Source organism: Enhydra lutris, unplaced genomic scaffold, assembly GCF_002288905.1.
Source record: "Enhydra lutris kenyoni isolate GAN:26980312 unplaced genomic scaffold, ASM228890v2 scaffoldscaffold72, whole genome shotgun sequence".
Lineage (NCBI taxonomy): Eukaryota > Metazoa > Chordata > Mammalia > Carnivora > Mustelidae > Enhydra > Enhydra lutris.
In genome coordinates, this window is record NW_019154156.1 from 4,432,620 (window position 1) to 4,438,351 (window position 5,732).

The 5,732-nt window shown below is 41.8% G+C and overlaps 1 pseudogene; it reads right to left on the minus strand.

Moving 5' to 3' along the window:
* Positions 1-1,913: 1,913 nt before the first annotated feature.
* Positions 1,914-2,349, minus strand: LOC111159980 (annotated as a pseudogene).
* Positions 2,350-5,732: the final 3,383 nt, after the last annotated feature.

Consider the following 5,732-nt stretch of genomic DNA (forward strand, 5'->3'; position numbering starts at 1 on the left):
GAATAAGTCAAACCAACATGCAGAGACACTTCAGGTAATAGGTGAGGGTCTGGGCCCTAGGACCTGACCCTCTGAGATCTTATCCCTGTTCTCTTCTCACTAGTTGTGTGCCCTTGGGAAAGTGAACCTCTCTGACTCATTTTCATCACCTATAAACTGGGAGGAAAAGAACTATCATCTCACAGGGCTGTCATGAAGATTAAATGAGTCAGTACTTATACAAAGTCAGTACATAGTTTCTAGCGGATAAGAGAGTCAATGAAAGTCACCATATTTTTCAAGGGTTTGTGGAGGTGAAAGGGAAAGTTGACAGCAGTACGGAGATGACTGGGTAAAGCAAACTACAATGCCTTTCAAATGTAATCACAGTATTTTCACTAGATGGGTAGAATTCAACGTCAAGTTCGTGGAGCATAAGGAATAATACGGAGGACATGGGGAGATGGAGAGGAGAAGTGAGTTGGGGGAAATCAGACGGGGAGACAAACCATGAGAGACTGTGGACTCTGAGAAACAAACTGGGGGTTTTGGGGGGGGGGGGGGGGTGAGCCTGGTGGTGGGTATTAAGGAGGGCACATATTGCATGGAGCACTGGGTGTAGTGCATAAACAATGAATTTTGGAACACTGAAAAGAAATAAAATAAAATGGAATAAATAAATAAATAAATATCAAGACAGTCCTGCAACAGCTTATACCATTTTATTCTCTGTTAAATCTGTAACTTGCTGGAAGTTACACTCATTGAAATCATGATATGGAGAGATAAATGAGAAATTTATCTTGGATTGAGGAATTAAATATCGATTGTCTAATAGTAGTGTCTATCTAATCAAAACAGCATATATTTTTAAATTGCCTATCTTTGGCAACATTTATCCCTCCTGCTGGGTGTTGTCCTCTCCACAAGGACATCAGCTGTCTAGGGCAGGAAGACTGCTCGGTGGGACAGCAGCCATCTGTTGAGGATGTGTTGGTGCCTGGGGATACATGGTTCCCAAAGATGGGTCCCAGATTCTAGCCAAAGACACTGGGCGAATGAAAAGAGTGGATGTGCATTATGGAAACCATGCGTTACCAACAAGCACACAAGTCCTAGAGGGGACTGCTATTGTAATAGCACAGCCTGTGGCTTAGCAGTTATCCAGCCCCTCCCCCATTAAGGAGAAGTTCGCTTTTCCATCCTAAATACAGGAGAGTTAACAGGTAAATGATGATGCATTGTCATAGCTTAGCAAACATGGTTTTCCCTACCTCCCAAAGTATGAAAGAGTAGAAACAATGCATACTTTTAATCCCCTTTCTTTTTCTTCTCTATCCCCTTAATCAAATCACTACATATATAAATCTGAAAACCAATGTTGATCATATTTTATTTCTAACTGGTTATAGACCATAACATGGCCATTTCTTGTATCTTTTTAAGTAGGCTCCTCACCAAGGAAGAGCCCAAGACAGGGCTTGAACTCATGACCCTGAGATCAAGAGTTGGACACCCAACCGACTGAGCCACCTTCCTATATGTATTAGTTACAAACAAATGTCCTTGGTTTATTTATTTTTTTAAGATTTTATTTATTTATTTGACAGAGAGAGAGATAGCCAGAGCAAGAACACAAGCAGGGGGAGTGGGAGTGGGAGAGGTAGAAGCAGGCTTCTCGCAGAGCCAGGACCCTGATGCAGGCTTGATCCCAGGACCCAAAGGCAGATGCTTAATGACTGAGCCACCCAGGTGCCCCTCTCCTTGGTTTAAATAGTATTTTAAAGGTAAACCATTTCTAGGGTTCTTAAAGACATTACTCAATTGTATCTTCCATTTTATAAATGAGATAATGGTATTCCTATTTCATTCTTACTTTTCACTTTTTTTTTTCATTTTAACAGTTTTTATTTAAAGTCGTGTATAAGATTACTTTATTCCTGCATTTTCTCAATTGTTTCTTCCTTTGATTCGCCCTGTTCCTTTCGGGGTTGGTGAGATTTGACTTTATGTTCAGGACCTTTTGCAGTCTTTGTCCCGTTACAGAATAGTGCCAACCCCTTCGCCAGGATGAATGCCCACATGGACAGTTGTACCATTCACCTTCCCCCGAGGTACTTGTTCAGTGTAGATGACATAGTTCTTCCTGTAAACCTGGACTCCTTTGCCAGTTTGCTGACCTTTGTCGTGTCCTTGCACAACCTGTACTTCCTCATCCTTTCGGATGGGCATGGATTGACCGTTCTAGTTCTGTCTCAGCTCTTTGGAAAGAGGAAAAGGCATAATCTTCCTGAGAATGTGGGAAAGTGCCTTGAAATGACTTTTACTGTCCTTGCTATGGTCAGAAGTCATAAGAGGATTGGACTTCATTTTGGCTGCTAGTGCTTCCTTAATTTTTATTTTTATTTTTTTAAGATTTACTTATTTTTATTTTAGAGACAGAAAGAGAGAGCACACATGTGTAAGTAGGAGGAGGGGCAGAGAGAGAGGGAGAGGAAAAGAATCTCAAGCAGACTCCTCCCTGCAGAGTGCAGAGCCCTACTGGGGCTGGGTCCCACGACCCTGAGACTATGACCTTAAGACCATGACCTGAGCCAAAATTGAGCCACCCAGGCTCGCCTTTAATTTTTACTTTTAAATGCAAGTATAAGCTCCAAGCCCTTGGGAGGATTGGATGCATGTAGATTAGGTTGTTTACCTTTCTGACTCTTCTTTCCTCAGATCATTTCTCAAATGGAGTCCCCTCTAACAACCTTTTATGGTCCCTAACCCCCGCAGGATCAATCCCACAGCATCTTAACAAACCTGGGGTCCAGAGGAAAGGAAGATGGGAGCACGTTTTTTGTGTGTGCATGACGATTTATGTAGAGTACACCTCCAGTGTTTATGGCTCGAAAGAAACCAGCTGCAATGTAAAATTGTATTGTATAATAAACATCGTTAATAACCAACTCCTAGAAATGGTTAACTTGTGGAAAGAAGAACGGTAAAGCCAAATAAATACCATTCTCATGACAAATAATGAAGATTGCTTTCCTAAAGCCATATTTCAAGTAGTTTAGTAGGATAGAATTTTAAAAGAACACTTTTTGAACAAATAATGGGAGAGGAAAAAAAGTCTAGTAGAAAAGAGCGTTGTCTAGAGATATAACATTCAGTTGATCATAAGCTGAAAACACTTCATTTACTTTTCACAGAGTTCTATCATAAAATCACTAGGTCAGTAAGACTGCTTTCCTTTCTCAAATTACAGCGATAATGCCAAGCCTTAATATCCTATTACATGCTACACATTTTTGTTGCTAAATTACATAAGAAATGTTGGTATTTTCCTTACTCTCCTGTGTATCTTCTTGGGCCTTGTCTCTCTTTCCCAGCCTCATGTTTTTCCTTATAGAAGTCCTGGTTTATATAAAAAGTACCAGCTCTCTGCCTAATTTTACAAAGGAGAAAACAAAAAACTTAATTGAAATAAAATACCAAACTCTAAAAGGCTCTCATTAGAGCTTTCCTTCTTTAATTTAAAAAGACGTAGGCTAATCATTTCATTTCTCTTGAATTTTTTATCTTTTTCACAAAAGAGTATTTTTCTGTACCTCCTCTTCTTATTTCACAGGAAACGTTTCTACACAATGATATTTTCTATCAGTTGGTCTGCCTTGATTGGGTTCAACCCAGGTGGGTGGCTCGCTCTTTCTTTCTTTCTTTCTTTCTTTTATTTTTATTTATTTATTTATTTTTGCAGAAGTTCAAATTGAGTACTGGCTTCTCTCGCACAGAAACCGCAAGTCTCAGTTTCTCCTAAGTTGAGGCAAAATGATTTTCCCCATGTTATCAGTGGCTTTCTGACAAACTTAGTATTTTGTGATCTTTCTGTTTCATAAACTTGACCGTGTTAGTTACCATTAACCCACTGAATTGGCCAAAGCCTACCAGTAGTACCTGTGTCTGTCACAAAGTAATTTCTGCCAAGAGGCTATTCTATTCAGGGATATCTTGAACAGGTGAATGGAACCTTTTATCTGTAACAAGGACTCCTCTCTGTCACTAGTGGGAACAATTTGAAGACCTGTATGAGTTTCCATGCTTGGCCCAGATTCATCCCAACAGTGTCATCCACTGATGAGCCCCACATGCCTGATCCTAGAGTCTGTCCCAGTTCATTGGGCATAATATGATTAAGGGCACCTGCTCTAAAACACCTCCCACAGGAATCTTCTAAAATCTCTCTGGAGAAGGCATTTGGAGAAATTGTAAGCCACTAGTGTGGGAGAACTCCTTAACACTAGACCAAACGTGAAAACCTCAGTTCAGATCCTGGTTCTGCCATTTTGGACATGTTACTTGGCTTCTCTGTGCCCCGGTTTTTTCATGGACTGGTTATTCACTGTCGTTTTGCCCCATACCAAACCCCATGGCGACTGATACTTAAGTCTATATCACCGAGACTCCCTTGATGTCAGGCTTCTAGTTGTTCAGTCAAAGAGAAATTGGAAGGTGGAAGGGAGTATTAGAGTATTAATTCCCCCAACACATCACCAACCCCTGAGCTCCTCTCTCTCTCTCTTCACCTGCTACCCTCAGCTCCACACCCTGGGGCTCTGGCACATACCTCCATGACTGCAGATGGCTTCTTAGAGCAGCTTCTCCTAGAATAATAGCTCTTCATCAGGCTCTAGTTACACCATTTCCTTGCTTGCCCTGTCAGCCTGTGAGTGGGAACAGCTTTCGACTGCAGCTAGTTTGCTGGGTGCCTCAAGATTCCTGATTGATTCCCTTAAATCTGCTTACACATCTGCAAATAGTTTCCTCTTTAACTTCTCTTCAGAATTCCATCTGTGTGCACCTCCTCTTTCTTGCTGGAGCCTTGACTAACACACCTCATAGGACTGTTGTAAGGACTGAATAAATGCCTACATATAAAGTCCTTCGAACAGCACAAGGAGCAGATTCAAGGCTATTTATTAGTTGTTGTTGCCACTAAAGCTGCCTTGTCTTCCTGTCCTATCAGTCCTGGGAGGCGTGCCCCTGAGGCTGCCTTACTCTAGAGAGCCTCAGGCATCTGGAGGTCCTTCACCAACTTCCCTCCAAGAGGACATCAGCACGAGCTTGGGTGGGATAGCCAGAATGAAACTGGCTCAGGTACAGATGGAAAAATCAACAGGCAGGGGCAGGGAAGGAGCCCGAGGAGCATCAGAGGGTCCGAACATGTAAACTCAGTAATCCTGGCAAGACTTGGGCTCCAGGAATTGAAAGAGAGTCTTTGTTTGAGAGGATACTTTGAGCTGAGGAGGATCAAATGTCTAAGACAAACTTCATGTACCTCACAATTTGGCCAAGGGCCAGCTGTTTTCCAAGTTTCTGAAGACCAGGTGGAGTTAAGTGTTTGGGACTAACAGGATCTTATCTAAAAGCTTGCCAGCTGGCAGAGTTTGCACTCACATATTTATAGTGGTGAAATCTAGTTTAGACAGGAACTGAGACCATTCTTTATTAATAGGACTAAGGACCTACCCAGAGGATTAAAAGGCTGTTTACAGCAGGGGATGACACACAGGCATTCGGGACAGCCTGACAAGATTCAGAATGAGCTCTGCCATGTTCTAATTGTGCAGCACTGGGCAAAGTCACTCACGCTCGCTAAGCCACAAGTTTTTAGTCTGTAAAACTGTTACTAATAAATCCTACCTGAAAGTCATTAGAACTAAATCAGGAAATTTCGATGCAGTGTTTTACATAGCACCTGACACATA